The 16,986-nt window shown below is 35.5% G+C and overlaps 2 protein-coding genes and 1 long non-coding RNA gene across 7 annotated transcripts in view; 1 reads left to right on the top strand and 2 right to left on the bottom strand.

Annotated features, from left to right (window-relative positions):
- Positions 1-1,854, top strand: part of LOC144428094 (uncharacterized) — a 35,085-nt gene extending 33,231 nt beyond the window's left edge. Inside the window, exon 5 of the long non-coding RNA XR_013478079.1 lies at positions 1,737-1,854. This is a non-coding gene — a long non-coding RNA (uncharacterized LOC144428094). The remainder of the gene's footprint in view (positions 1-1,736) is intronic.
- LOC144428081 (dynein axonemal heavy chain 5-like) overlaps positions 1-16,986 on the bottom strand; it is an 88,589-nt gene that overhangs the window by 21,872 nt on the left and 49,731 nt on the right. The window lies entirely within an intron of this gene.
- The window catches only part of LOC144428080 (dynein axonemal heavy chain 5-like), an 84,108-nt gene that overhangs the window by 18,644 nt on the left and 48,478 nt on the right, over positions 1-16,986 (bottom strand). The gene's annotated exons all lie outside the window — the stretch shown is intronic.

Consider the following 16,986-nt stretch of genomic DNA (forward strand, 5'->3'; position numbering starts at 1 on the left):
ACTTTTTGTTGACATTGTGCATGTAGTTTCCGGTCTTGTCGATTGATTAAATCTGCTGCCTTAAAGTCACATCTAGATATAACTTTCTGACACGGTCGCTTTAGCTATTTCTAACAAAATTAGAACAGACAGATTGAACGAGTTGAGAAGGCGGATAATTACACGATTAAATAAATACACGAAGCAAAGCTGTTGACCGGTTGTGAAACTCGATCCTGAAATATCGTTGCCTTCGACTCCAACACGTATTCTAGAAAATCACGCATAATTGCACTAAATAGTAGGCTACGGTTGAAATGACGTAAAGTCGGGAGGTAGACGACGGCGATTCAGAACAACCAAAGTAGCAATTCTTGCAAGGTATATGGATCGGTTGTCGTAAATAAAATGAGAAGTATAGAAAAAATTCTGAATGTAGTTGGATCTGTTTACAAAAGAGCTTATTGTATTTTATCGTTGTTGGGTTTTCTATTTTTGGTAAGTTAATTTCATATATGTGTATTGGTCGGAAAAACATTAAGACAGGGTTTCAAGTTTGATGAAAAAGAAAAATGACTCTGTATGTATGCATAGCAATGTCATTTTATATATCAAATAGGTGATATTTCACTGGCACAGCACAAGCAACAGGGGCAAATTGTAACTACTAACGATTAAGTTTAACAAACTAAAATTCAACGATAGTTTTATAATATTTTTTAAGCTAGCGAAGCTTCCAGATCTTAACCTATATCAAATGCCAGACTGTTGGGTTGGACTTAAGGATAAAGACGCATCAAGTGAACACACTCCTGTGTAATCATAGTGTAATTAATTATATCGTTTATATTCATTTGTAAATAACCGATAAACCGCTTGGTCTTGCCGAAAAGGGTGTGGGTTGAATTGGAAGGTACCCGGTTGATGAAATACATCCCGAACCTTGAGTACACGGAAAAAAATATTGCAATATTGACATTTGTTCAGCAGGCAAAATATATAGTTACGAACACTAGAGCAGCAGCGTACAAATCCCGCCCACATCGCTTCATCGAACTGTCGAGCCCGCCGCAAACTGATTTTAAGTGGGGTTTTGTTCAAGTATTACCTGCTTTAGAGCGTGTTGTTATGATGGTCTTCGCATTGGCAAATAGCTTACAGCCTTATTACCGATTTAAAGCAAGCTATTTACAATGAAAGATCTTTTCATGGTTACATTCCTGGATATACTTCAAACCCAAAATGGCTTAGTTTCCAAGTTGATCCGGGATATCATGGAACTTCGAAACCGCAGTTTTTCCACGTTGCTGATTTGTTTGAAGCGGTTGTTACTCCAAGTTATGTTACCCACGGAGAAGAGCTGAATTTTACATGGAATATAAATTTTGCCTTTAGATGTAGGAAGAAGTAATTTACTTGTGAGTAACACAGGCTGCGCAATTTAACGGGGTGAGCATGGCAAAACACAACAGCAATAAAATAAATCTCCACCTAACCACTAAAATTTGTATATATAAAAAGTTTTCAATGATCAATAACTTGTTCAGGACTAATATGAAGAGGTATGCGTAATACCATAAAGTGGATTTCGTTATTTACTACAATTGCATATTTAATTCTCACGCTATCTGACCAACGTTCTTATAAGAAGATTGTTGTTTGTTTATAATCGGCTTCGAAATAGCATTGTGTCTTTATTGTCTATACAGCGATTCTCATAGTGTTACAAAAATTAAATTTAGGTATTTCTGTTGCAGTGCTCTACACTTTGAACTAGAGATCTACCGATGTCAATGAAAAGGCACTGACACCGATATTTGAAATTGTCGACATCAGCGATATTCTAATAACACGTAATTTACATCAATGTAAATACAATTTTGTAGAGTGGTCGAAACGGGACAAAACATTTGTCTGCGAATAGTATTTACAGTGAACATTATTTCTTCTAAAGCAGCGCTTATCCCAAAATATGTAATATGCATTTTATCTTTGTAGGTATGCAAAGATGATTAGCACTTCCATTAGGCAAATTATAGCAGACATTTCCTTGTGCACAAGCGCACCACGCAATGAACATCTATGGGCAATCACCCAACCACTATACTAACTGTAATGAATTGAATGAGGCAGTAAATGACGCATGCATGTTCCACGTCCACCCACTATAATAACTCATAGTTCAAAGCATACTGGATGAGATCAGAGAGCTGCATATATCGGTTCATTTTTAAGCCGATACCGATACATTTTTACGTCGGACTCTACTGTATATCATTATTCGTTATTTTCCTTTGTGTGTGTGATCGCCGATTATCGTCAAGCAACAGTGGATTGCGTCTGTCTTACTGCATTTGTTATTAGCTGTTTCGAGTATAAGTTCAATAATTATCTTGCTCTTGAAATTATATTGAACGATTGCGGCAGATCCAATCCACAGTCGCTTCCATGACCTTTTTCACAAAATTTGGGCGGCAAATCAGAATTCCATTTCCTGAATCCCATTAGAAAATTTCGCCATGTAAGCAGTGCCATACAAATGCAAGTTTCGAAATCCTGGCACGAAAAAGTAGCGTTGCAAGTGAGGCTCATTTAGTTGTCAGTGAGACTTAGTTTTGGCGTTTATATGAGGATTCGAAAGGTGCGTGTTCCCTATGATTGGTCACTTTGTAATGTTAGAATTTGTTAGCTCCTTTAATTCAATTATTATAGTGACTGTATTATTCAATATTTTTTATTGTGATTTTTCTCTGCATTCGCTCGCATGCATTGTCCTACCTTCAGCGCTACCAAATCGCACACTTGTCATTAAAACCAGACTGACTAGAATCCGATTCGGCAAAGGTATTTTCATGGTAAATATGTGAAATGCGTGTAAACATGTAATTGCACTATTGGGTCATCCGAAGAAAGATTCGATGACCCAATAAATATTGACTATTCTAACAGATAGGCTATCTATTGTGTGCGCATCCAAATCATAAATATAAGTCACACAATTGATAAGATAAAAATCATAAAAGCTCCACTTACCCAGTCAGCTTACATGTGTAATGATCTAATCTAACAGAGTGGAGCTAGATCAATGCCGCAAGACACCCAAACACACTCTTTGGCTACTGAAATAAAAGTAATTTTCATATTTATTCCGGGAGAGAGGAACGGGAATAAGATGGCTTAATCATATGGCAAAAAAACACAGCCTCTTGTCCGGTTACAAGTCCAGGTCAGGTATGGAAATAGTCAGTTATTTGTATTTGGATGCATGGACATTCCGCTGTCCAGACTGACATAACGACATAGTCTACTAAACCTGGTGAACCTAGTAAATATTTTTAAGTTTCCACAAAATCAAATGCTAAATCACTCACCAAATAAAGTGTAAAAGCATATTTTTATGAAACCACACAATACATTATTTCGAGAAGTGAGTATTCGTGATAGTAGATTATTCAGTTCTGGCCATCCCTACCAATAACACTTTTTAATACCAACGACTTTCTTAGACAGAGATGTGACATGCCATGCAGCATATTGTTGGATAAACATAACTAAGGTTACAAAATAACTATAACAGAGCAGAAAAGCCTGAAAAGATGATTTAAAAGCCCTGCTTTTGCATCTACATTTGCTAAAAAAGCCTTCATGACATTGAAAAATACAGACCCTGAACTACTCATTTTTAGTATAAATATTCAAAAACAAAATTTTTATTTTGCTTTGCAGGCTTGCAGCACAAACTCGACAAAATATTCATACACAGGGTTGGTTTTATGCTTTCCCTTTCTTTAAATCTTAATACTTCTAACAGAAAACTGCTGTTACAGCCTGTAACCAATTTGAATCACGAGATCCAGAGTTTCGAGGATAAAGAGCCACAGATCTACGGTGTTTAAATGACTGTCGATAAATTTGTTTGTAGCTTTGCAATTCATTGTATTTCTGAGGGGTAATGATAATGTATGAGGTACTGTAAGGGGTCGACAGTATAAAAAAGTTCGAGAAGCGCTGTTATAGAAGACTATTATTTCAAGGAATCCTTGACAACCTGGAGAAACCTTATTTTTATACAGTTTCACGAACTTATACGATAGTTTTAAAAATGCTTCTCACTACTATCACTCCAAGAGATTATTCATTTTTGGGCATTGCCTTTGAATACTTGAAGCTTACCCTTTATTAAGAACTTTTATATATAGTTTTTTTTTTAATTATTTGCACCGAACTATATATGAACACGAATGTCATATTATTAACTGTCATTAATTATTACTGCTGTCTTAATTAGCAATAGGTAACTTACTTACAAAGAAGCTCAGTATGCTAGGATCAGCAATCACCAAAAAATTATTTTATGATTTTCAAAATCAAGGATTTAGACAAGGATAGCTTTTTTGTGACGATAGATCTATCACATGGTTACCATTATTAAGTGAAATAAAAGTAATTTTCATATTTATTCCGGGAGAGAGGAACGGGAATAAGATGGCTTAATCATATGGCAAAAAAACACAGCCTCTTGTCCGGTTACAAGTCCAGGTCAGGTATGGAAATAGTCAGTTATTTGTATTTGGATGCATGGACATTCCGCTGTCCAGACTGACATAACGACATAGTCTACTAAACCTGGTGAACCTAGTAAATATTTTTAAGTTTCCACAAAATCAAATGCTAAATCACTCACCAAATAAAGTGTAAAAGCATATTTTTATGAAACCACACAATACATTATTTCGAGAAGTGAGTATTCGTGATAGTAGATTATTCAGTTCTGGCCATCCCTACCAATAACACTTTTTAATACCAACGACTTTCTTAGACAGAGATGTGACATGCCATGCAGCATATTGTTGGATAAACATAACTAAGGTTACAAAATAACTATAACAGAGCAGAAAAGCCTGAAAAGATGATTTAAAAGCCCTGCTTTTGCATCTACATTTGCTAAAAAAGCCTTCATGACATTGAAAAATACAGACCCTGAACTACTCATTTTTAGTATAAATATTCAAAAACAAAATTTTTATTTTGCTTTGCAGGCTTGCAGCACAAACTCGACAAAATATTCATACACAGGGTTGGTTTTATGCTTTCCCTTTCTTTAAATCTTAATACTTCTAACAGAAAACTGCTGTTACAGCCTGTAACCAATTTGAATCACGAGATCCAGAGTTTCGAGGATAAAGAGCCACAGATCTACGGTGTTTAAATGACTGTCGATAAATTTGTTTGTAGCTTTGCAATTCATTGTATTTCTGAGGGGTAATGATAATGTATGAGGTACTGTAAGGGGTCGACAGTATAAAAAAGTTCGAGAAGCGCTGTTATAGAAGACTATTATTTCAAGGAATCCTTGACAACCTGGAGAAACCTTATTTTTATACAGTTTCACGAACTTATACGATAGTTTTAAAAATGCTTCTCACTACTATCACTCCAAGAGATTATTCATTTTTGGGCATTGCCTTTGAATACTTGAAGCTTACCCTTTATTAAGAACTTTTATATATAGTTTTTTTTTTAATTATTTGCACCGAACTATATATGAACACGAATGTCATATTATTAACTGTCATTAATTATTACTGCTGTCTTAATTAGCAATAGGTAACTTACTTACAAAGAAGCTCAGTATGCTAGGATCAGCAATCACCAAAAAATTATTTTATGATTTTCAAAATCAAGGATTTAGACAAGGATAGCTTTTTTGTGACGATAGATCTATCACATGGTTACCATTATTAAGTTGTATTTTTTTCCCAACCAAATAAACATCTTGAATACTAAACTGCCTTAGCATATATATGTACAATTTCTGGATGACCTGAATTATATTTCTAATTTTCTACAGCTAGAGATATTTTAGACTTTAGGGAAAGTAGAATATAAAAGTTCTACTTACATCAAAGTGTAGATGCAAACTAAGAATGATATACGCTCCAAATAAATTGCCCACAATATTTTCATCATGAAATGAATGTCTGTATAAAAAATAAAACGACAAGTGTTAAATTTGAGAACCAGTGAAGTGAATATTGATAAAAAAAGCTACCGCATTGAAAAAATAGAATCCGCAAATAAATTGATTTTAAGATTATGGAGATGAGTAATCGTCAACTACTTTTAAACGCAGAGGTTTTCAATCGGGGTTTGCAGTGATCTAGGGTTCCGCAAGTGCCCATTAAAAACCGAGAGTTTATTTTATTGTATGTATTATAACTAATGGGTCTGTCACTAATATTGAACTTGCTGCATTAAAGATCATATTGTTTTGTCAGTATTAGGTTTCAAGTCATAAGACACCCATTAATATATATATATCATAATATACAATATATTATTGATTGCATTTTGCAAACTTGTTCTAGCTCAACTTGGCGATTGCACTATAAAAATTCTACTTTGCGAATCAGAGTTTTGGTTCATCATATTTTCATTTCAAATTCCAGATTTTTCAGGTTGTTGAAAATTGAAGTGGGAAATTTCTACAGAAAAAAGTTGACTAAACAATCTTTAGTAGGCTCGTATTAACTCAAATTTTTATTGCCCGGATTCTATATGCAGTGCACAACCTAATATCATATATCCTAAATATGAGTGCAATAACAAAATAATATAAATAAATAATAATAACATAATCTCATTCTACGTAATACCAAGTTCACTTGTTATCTCATAGTCTAATTATGGATCCCAGTCTTTCTATTCTTGCAAATTTGACAAATTTGAGATGTATTATCGCTGTTGGGTCACCCAAACCTATTTTTGTTTGATGTTAGCCCAAGGGTCTAAGCCAGTGGTTCTCAAACTTTTTGAGCGCGCCACCGTTTGAAAATTTTTTTACAAACTTCGCGCTCTCCTCCCTTTTGCATTGAAAAAATGCTTTTGTGATGAGCATGTTGCTTTATATTAAGATGGCGCTGTAAGAGTGTTGGTCTCATAGCGTTATTGCTCTGATTGTTTGGGCATAAAACTTATAGAGTACGACTTCGCCATTCACAGTCGTATGTATATTTTATCGACACAATCGCAGATCTGGTTGATCACAAATAATAACGAAACCATTTTAAATATGTATATCGATCATGAATTGACAGAAGAACCATTAAATAATATTATCTGTTGAAAAAGTCGGCTCTTTTAACAAGTTGCGTAATCTGGACAACTGACTCAAGAGCGTGTGAAGAATATGTATTTTTGATTTACCAATATACTTTATATTATTTTCTTTGTACTAAATTAAATATTCTTTCCGTGACTTTATACCAGATCTTTTTAACGACGATAACGAATTCGAATGAGCGCAATACATATCAAAACTTAATATAATTGGGCGGTTGATCTCGCATTATTATGTCCGCGGATTGGAGTGGTATTTTAGATCGGTAATGAGTTTATTTTGTCATGAGTCGCCGCAAAGGCGAGTTACCTTGAACACAAATGTAGTAAAATAGAGATTAATAGATTGAAAATTTGGGGGCAGAAAAATTTATTATTAGAAAAAGCCGGCATTTTGAACAAACGCGATCGTTTCAGAAGAAGTTGCATGAAAATTTTCGATGCCATCTTGTGTCCTCTCGCGCCCCCCCTGATAGCATCTATTTCTGTTGGGTCTAGACCAAACTTATTTTTTTTGATCCTAGCCCAAGGGTCTAAGCAAAAACTTATTGCTGTTAGGTCTAGCCCAGACTTATTTTTGTTTGATCCTAGCCCAAGGGTCTAAGCCAAAACTTATTTCTGTTGGGTCTAGCCCAAACTTACTTTTGTTTGATCCTAGCCCAAGGGTCTAAGCCAAAACTTATTGCTGTTGGGTCTAGCCCAAACATATTTTTGACTGATCCTAGCCCAAGGGTCTAAGCCAAAATTTATTTATTTCGGGTCTAGCCCAAACTTATTTTTGTTTGATCCTAGCCCAAGGGTCTAAGCCAAAACTTATTGCTGTTGGGTCTAGCCCAAACCTATTTTTGTTTGATCCTAGCCCAAGGGTCTAAGCCAAAACTTATTTCTGTTGGGTCTAGCCCAAACTTATTGCTGTTGGGTCTAGCCCAAACTTATTTTTGTTTGATCCTAGCCCAAGGGTCTAAGCCAAAACTTATTGCTGTTGGGTCTAGCCCAAACTTATTTTTGTTTGATCCTAGCCCAAGGGTCTAAGCCAAAACTTATTGCTGTTGGGTCTAGCCCAAACTTATTTTTGTTTGATCCTAGCCCAAGGGTCTAAGCCAAAACTTATTGCTGTTGGGTCTAGCCCAAACTTATTTTTGTTTGATCCTAGCCCAAGGGTCTAAGCCAAAACTCATTTCTGTTGGGTCTAGCCAAGACCTATTTTTGTTTGATCCTAGCCCAAGGGTCTAAGCCAAAACTTATTTCTGTTGGGTCTAGCCCAAACTTATTTTGTTTGATCCTAGCCCAAGGGTCTAAGCCAAAACTTATTTCTGTTGGGTCTAGCCCAAACTTATTTTGTTTGATCCTAGCCCAAGGGTCTAAGCCAAAACTTATTGCTGTTGGGTCTAGCCCAAACTTATTTTTGTTTGATCCAAGCCCAAGGGTCTAAGCCAAAACTTATTTCTGTTGGGTCTAGCCCAAACTTATTTTTGTTTGATCCTAGCCCAAGGGTCTAAGCCAAAACCTATTGCTGTTGGGTCTAGCCCAAACTTATTTTTGTTTGATCCTAGCCCAAGGGTCTAAGCCAAAACTTATTGCTGTTGGGTCTAGCCCAAACTTATTTTTGTTTGATCCTAGCCCAAGGGTCTAAGCCAAAACTTATTGCTGTTGGGTCTAGCCCAAACTTATTTTTGTTTGATCCTAGCCCAAGGGTCTAAGCCAAAACTTATTTCTGTTGGGTCTAGCCCAAACTTATTTTGTTTGATCCTAGCCCAAGGGTCTAAGCCAAAACTTATTTCTGTTGGGTCTAGCCCAAACTTATTTTGTTTGATCCTAGCCCAAGGGTCTAAGCCAAAACTTATTGCTGTTGGATCTAGCCCAAACTTATTTTGTTTGATCCTAGCCCAAGGGTCTAAGCCAAAACTTATTGCTGTTGGGTCTAGCCCAAACTTATTTTTGTTTGATCCTAGCCCAAGGGTCTAAGCCAAAACTTATTTCTGTTGGGTCTAGCCCAAACTTTTTTGTTTGATCCTAGCCCAAGGGTCTAAGCCAAAACTTATTGCTGTTGGGTCTAGCCCAAACTTACTTTTGTTCGATCCTAGCCCAACTTATTTATGTTGATCCTAGCCCAAGGGTCTAAGCCAAAACTTATTGCTGTTGGGTCTAGCCCAAACTTATTTTGTTTGATCCTAGCCCAAGGGTCTAAGCCAAAACTTATTGCTGTTGGATCTAGCCCAAACTTATTTTTGTTTGATCCTAGCCCAAGGGTCTAAGCCAAAACTTATTGCTGTTGGGTCTAGCCCAAACTTATTTTTGTTTGATCCTAGCCCAAGGGTCTAAGCCAAAACTTTTTGCAGTTGGGTCTAGCCCAAACATATTTTTGTCTGATTCTAGCCCAAGGGTCTAAGCCAAAATTTATTTATTTCGGGTCTAGCCCAAACTTATTTTTGTTTGATCCTAGCCCAAGGGTCTAAGCCAAAACTTATTGCTGTTGGATCTAGCCCAAACTTATTTTTGTTTGATCCTAGCCCAAGGGTCTAAGCCAAAACTTATTGCTGTTGGATCTAGCCCAAACTTATTTTTGTTTGATCCTAGCCCAAGGGTCTAAGCCAAAACTTATTGCTGTTGGATCTAGCCCAAACTTATTTTTGTTTGATCCTAGCCCAAGGGTCTAAGCCAAAACTTATTGCTGTTGGATCTAGCCCAAACTTATTTTGTTTGATCCTAGCCCAAGGGTCTAAGCCAAAACTTATTGCTGTTGGGTCCAGCCCAAACTTATTTTTGTTTGATCCTAGCCCAAGGGTCTAAGCCAAAACTTATTGCTGTTGGATCTAGCCCAAACTTATTTTTGTTTGATCCTAGCCCAAGGGTCTAAGCCAAACTTATTGCTGTTGGGTCTAGCCCAAACTTACTTTTGTTCGATCCTAGCCCAACTTATTTATGTTGATCCTAGCCCAAGGGTCTAAGCCAAAACTTATTGCTGTTGGGTCTAGCCCAAACTTATTTTTGTTTGATCCTAGCCCAAGGGTCTAAGCCAAAACTTATTGCTGTTGGGTCTAGCCCAAACTTATTTTTGTTTGATCCTAGCCCAAGGGTCTAAGCCAAAACTTATTGCTGTTGGGTCTAGCCCAAACATATTTTTGTCTGATCCTAGCCCAAGGGTCTAAGCCAAAATTTATTTATTTCGGGTCTAGCCCAAACTTATTTTTGTTTGATCCTAGCCCAAGGGTCTAAGCCAAAACTTATTGCTGTTGGATCTAGCCCAAACTTATTTTTGTTTGATCCTAGCCCAAGGGTCTAAGCCAAAACTTATTGCTGTTGGATCTAGCCCAGACTTATTTTTGTTTGATCCTAGCCCAAGGGTCTAAGCCAAAACTTATTGCTGTTGGATCTAGCCCAAACTTATTTTTGTTTGATCCTAGCCCAAGGGTCTAAGCCAAAACTTATTGCTGTTGGATCTAGCCCAAACTTATTTTGTTTGATCCTAGCCCAAGGGTCTAAGCCAAAACTTATTGCTGTTGGATCTAGCCCAAACTTATTTTTGTTTGATCCTAGCCCAAGGGTCTAAGCCAAAACTTATTGCTGTTGGGTCTAGCCCAAACTTATTTTTGTTTGATCCTAGCCCAAGGGTCTAAGCCAAAACTTATTTCTGTTGGGTCTAGCCCACACTTTTTTGTTTGATCCTAGCCCAAGGGTCTAAGCCAAAACTTATTGCTGTTGGGTCTAGCCCAAACTTACTTTTGTTCGATCCTAGCCCAACTTATTTATGTTGATCCTAGCCCAAGGGTCTAATCCAAAACCTATTTTTGTTGGGTCTAGCCCAAACTTATTTTTGTTTGATCCTAACCCAAAGATCTAAGCCAAAACTTATTGCTGTTGGGTCTAGCACAGACTTGTTTTTGTTTGATCCTAGCCCAAGGGTCTAAGCCAAAACTTATTTCTGTTGGGTCTAGCCCAAGGGTCTAAGCCAAAACTTATTGCTGTTGGGTCTAGCACAGACTTATTTTTGTTTGATCCTAGCCCAAGGGTCTAACCCAAAACTTATTGCTGTTGGGTCTAGCCCAAACTTATTTTTGTTTGATCCTAGCCCAAGGGTCTAAGCCAAAACTTATTGCTGTTGGGTCTAGCCCAGACTTATTTTTGTTTGATCCTAGCCCAAGGGTCTAAGCCAAAACTTATGGCTGTTGGGTCAAGCTTAAACTTATTTTTGTTTGATTCTAGCCCAAGGGTCGAAGCCAAAACTTATTTCTGTATATAGTTAATATTTCATACAGGTCAACTATAATCTAAGAAATGTGGAATGAGATTATGATACTTTCTCGTTCAAGTATCCTTGTGGCTACTGCAATATAGATTATTAGACGAGGAGAAAGGAAAGGCAGCTTAATATACAATAAACTAGTACTTGAAAATAATATGTAGGATATTCGTCACGACACAAAAGCAACTATAAAATGGGACATATTTCTCTACAAAACTAGAAATAGGTATAATTTGAGATAAATGGATGTGTTTTTAAAGCAGTTTTTTAATAATCAAGAACTTTTCTAAAAAAAAAATATATACTTCATCTCATTTGAACAGAGATATAAGCAGGTAAGGAAGTGCATTTCCCATTGGAAATGCACAAAATTGAACGGATATAAAAAAGAGAAACAAAAACACCTCAACCTCATAAGCAGTGAAATAAAAAAATTATAAAAAATGTCACATAGACAGAGGTGACGGAGTCGAGCAAATATACCCAAATTAAATCATTGGTCAAACCGCAGCTTCCGCAAACCCCTGCACATAATACAATACAATTGCAATAAATGAAACAATAAAAAAGAACCAAATTTAGTCCCCGCACAATACCCGATTTTTCACAGGAAGTATACCCAAAAATTTACTCTAAAATAAAAAAAATGCCTACCGGTAACTACAAATCTATATCAGTATAAATCCCAGCTAAGACATATAACACGTAAATAACAAAAATCCCATCGGAGTTATAATCAATTGTACAAATATAAAAAATCAAAAAACAGTTACACGATAAGCTTATAAATAAAACAATATGAAATCACAATGGAAATAAATCAAGTGGCAGGACGACGCTACACCTGCCATAGCAACGAATGATTACGTTGTCATATTTAACAGGTTATTCTGGTCCTCTTAGTACGAACCCCAGGGTTAAAATATGAATATCATTACATCCATAATGTCATTACTATCAACAATATTGTCATTCTCAAAGCCGAAATCAAGCAAATTAATACCATCTAAGATGATCAACATAAGTAATCCTATATTTTCCACCCCAGAGATGGCCAATACCGAATGGCGAATAGTTCACATTTTCAATACATTTGGAATTATTATTTTCGAATATGAAATATCGGATACATTCGAAAATAAATTCAAATAAAGGAAAGCATATTTTAGTGTATAAAGAAGTTTGCATACAATAAACAATGGAATAACTGTTATCTACAACCTGGCTATTCACCAGACATTTTATGTCCGCACATCGCCGTGATATTTTAGAGTAGTTTTGTTTTTCACATTGTAGTAGGTACGAAAATACAAATTAAAAATTAATTATAATCAGGCAGTTTAAAGCTTTTCATGTTGATTGCCGTAGCATTCATTTTTTGTTATTTTACGCAACCATGAGATAAGTTGAACAAAATCAAAATAATACAGCGAGGCATTTTAGGTGCTGGTATCTAAACATTTTGCGCAACAGAAAATCATCCTAGTGAAAAGTCTATACTATTATCTATCATTATCAAAATTATTTGCAGAAAAGAGAGAAAAAGTATGAATTATATTTCCCAATAATTCCGACTTGCGACAATTTATTTGGTATCGTAACACTTGTGGCATTACATACCGTAAGTTTAAATTTTCCGACGTCATCGAAATGAATGCGTAAATTAGAAGCCTTGCAGGGGAATAGCGGCTATGTCAATCACTCAATCGTGCAACAATATGAGGTGCACGTTCACACCGAAGATAACAAACAATCAAAGTGCCAGGTCTATTTCATCGTCAGTACAATACAAAGCGCAGAAAACTGTTCGAAGATTTCACTTAGGAGGCAAAACACCTCACTGACAGCTGAATGCGGCTATTATTCAGAAAGGTACTTGAATCGTTTTGGACAACCCTGTTTACCAGTATTATTAACATTCTTGATATAATAAACAAAATGTGAAAAAAAATATAACACTTTAAAGGGTCTCACCCAACCAGTTGACCAACCTATTCTTACATGGATAAAAAATACCATACAAAATCCCCCACATTAAAAAACAAAGATTTGACAGTTACATTGAAATTTCGTTTCTGCCAAACAGCAGATTTCCTGATTGATCCCTGGCAAATTCGAAGGGTTCAGATGGGGCATTATTGAACAGTTCAACAATTTCATCATGTAACGTTCATTCATACACAACTCATGGAGTTGTCTGTATATTTCAAGCACAATTAGAATGATTTTCCTACAGGTGCAGACGATAAAACACCCAATATAGAACTCCATCAATGACTTTCATTATCTTTCAGCAGCTGCACAAAATTCAAACTTTCCTGGAATAGAACAGTAGATCTACAGATAAAGTAGGTTGATCCAAGGTTTTCTTCATAGTTAGAACTTTTGAAATATGACATCCTTCATCCGCCTTTCGCATTCATACAACCTGATGCCATAATAAAACAATCACCAGGTTAGACCAGTTTGCCCCATCTAAAAAAATATAAATCAAGTCATTACAAATTTGAACTGAATTATACGATTTACTGATCAAACTCTTTTCAAAAATACGATTCGGATCACAGAGACAAACAACAGACAAAAACAAATTGTTATTAGGTTGAAAGCAAGAGCGCAAAAATGATAAACCTCATGAAAAAAAGTAAAATTTCAATTAAGTAGTTGAGTGAGTAGAGTAGTTGAAAAAACATCTATAAAATTTAAGTTTAGAGCAGTGGTTTTTCACCTTTTTGGTGGAGGGGGTCTATAGAAACGTTGCTGATTGAAGCTTTTTTTCCACTAGAGCTCTGATATGAGGCGAACTACAGCTCACTTGTCAGATATAGCAATGGTTCCTGGACCTTTTTTCACACGACCCAAATTTTTATACCATCTAAGACTACAAGTACTCCTGTATATTGACTGCAAGTGGATGTGGACTGTACACATCAGTCCAAAAATATATGACCGAGTACGGCAATGCATACGTGTATCCACAAAATATTTTATGGTGTTTTGCGTTGAAATACGATTTTACAGACTTTGGGCTTTTATTTTATGCAAATTACTTAATTATTATATTACTTAATTTTATTTCAGAATATATTGGATATTTTATATTCGAAAATAATAATTTAGAATGTATCGGAAATAGTAGATTATTCAGGTATACAGGTATATGAATTGATTTCAAAGAGTCTGAAGATACTATACTAACCTTTACTATGAATATGATGACTAGAAAATATGGCATCAACATTGAATCTTGTACATTTCCGACAACATATTTAGTAAAAATAGTCGAAACGTGAGCACAGTATACATGAGTAATGTGATGTTATGTGAACTCAGAAGTTTAAGGCTTATGACTATCAGTAACTGGCACCAGAGTCTGCAATATGTATCGAATATAAATTGTTTTGGTAAGGAAGGCATTAATGAAATAAGGCAATAAGGCGTCAATTTACAGACAGTTCGCCATGCTTTTATGGTCAAAACCATATTATTGTGTTTGTTATCACCTCAATATCACCACCAACATAATTTACCACAGTCATACTTTCAATCATGTTTAGGATACTTGATTGAAGTTGGTCAGTGCTGATAATAATGCTCATTTCTGTATAGATTCGGTATAATTGAGATATGTAAATAGAACTAGACAAAATGAAATATTTAAAATACATGATTTGTTGCTGGTAATAAAGACTTGCCAATTGTGGTAGCGTTGAAAAAATGCGGCATAGTGATATATCAGACTGATATTCATTCTTCGACTGAAGAAAACTATCATTAGCGAATGCTGCATTTATGCAAGAAAACTGTAGATTGTAATCCAATGAGATTGGAACGTATTTTCTTTTATCACTCAAGCCCCTTATGAGATAAAACTTCATTTACATTCTTATTGAAAGTCAAACACTCCATTTTAGGAGAAAATCAACTTCGGCGTATGCAAGTCTCCTTTAATTTGTAGTGCTTAAAATAATCAACTAAGTGCATTATACACGTGTCAGAAATTTTAAATTTCAACTCCCAACTCTAGAGAATTCAAAACCGGGCTCTGTTTAAAAATTTTGAGAATACGAGTCAACTACACAGCCCTATTGAATACTAGAGTCCAGAAATTTTGGGTCCAAGACAAATATTATCTGCAGTGTAAAAAATTTGGAGACTAAACTATATCATCAATATTAAATTCACACCAATTCAAACATAATTCTATGTTTAAGTGGCTTTTCATACAGAATCTTTTTGAAGCAAGAGATGCAATGTATCCTAAACAACTTTCCAGCTTTATAAATGTTTGGATAGAAGAATAGTTTGGTCACAGAAGTATCAGATAGACAGATATCAAACAGAGAGTAATACATAGATAATCAAACAAAGAAAAGTTATTTTAGTTACCTGTAATTCAATAAATGCTGTACTGTAATGTATTGCAAACAGAAATATTGCAATTACTGAATAGACAATCATGTCTGACTGAAGACGTTCTCACTAAAAATACGAAAAAATGAAGTTTTAAATAGGTTTTAAAAATCCAAAACGGAATCTTATATTGTACGAAAGTGATTCCCGTTTATAATAACATTTGTCACGATAAATCAATGTTTCCTAAAGCATTATTATTCATCCGTACACATTAAGAACTACAGGCAGTAATAAAATAATAACAATATCAACATTAAGATTAAGGTTACTAAGAGTTGCATATCTGACGATATTGGACATTTAACTGGTGTATAATTGTCAGTGGTTCCCAACCTGGGTGTCGCATTTTTTGAGGGGGTCGCGGGATAACATAATTTAATGTGCAACTTTTTTCTAGAAAATCTCGATGAAAAAAATAAATTTGTATATAACCGGAAAAATTATAAACGAGGAACAATGGAAACCAATATTTGAGGCTTTGGGTTGACTAATTCCAAACTAAGGTCTCCCACTTCAGAACACTCTTACCAATGTGATATATTATCTGTTGACACTACAGCATGCATTTTAATTTTGACTATGAGTTTGTGGTTCAGTACCCTTTCATTGACTTCCCCATTTACCTATTTTGGAACCCGTCCTCTCTCTCTACGAATTCTATATTATTTATTGAATCTATAATGAGCCGCTTTCCAGTCCCATTTTTGTACAGTTTACGTGATTTATCATAATAAACTGAATATTTGTGCTACACAATTCGAAGTGCTTACTTTATATATAAAAAAGCAAATTTCCTCCCTTGGGCAGAATTCTTCCCCGATTGGGAAGCATTGCGATAGGTGTCTCATTTTACCACTTGTGCGTTGGAGTATTATTTGACAAGAAACTTAGCAGTCGCGGCAAAAAAATTTTGTAGACATGGCAGCGTCAAAAATTGAGTATGTTCCTCATTTTTTTTTTTCAATTTCAAGTGTTGCGTGAAAATTGCGCAACTGTAAAGGCCCTCTCGTTCATCTTCTACTATCAAGTCAGGCAAACTTTCTATGAAATGAGTAACAAGAAAGTACAGAGTTATGCATTTTCATGAGCGTATTTTTAGCTACCACTCTGGTCAATTTTGACTCCCGTTATTTTCAGTTTTCAGTAAATCAGTTTGATAAATTAGGTACCGGTAGGTCTTGTAAATTGCCCTAATATCCGGAAATACTGTACTCATCAAATAGTACTGA

This window comes from Styela clava, chromosome 10, assembly GCF_964204865.1.
Source record: "Styela clava chromosome 10, kaStyClav1.hap1.2, whole genome shotgun sequence".
Taxonomy (NCBI): Eukaryota; Metazoa; Chordata; class Ascidiacea; order Stolidobranchia; family Styelidae; genus Styela; species Styela clava.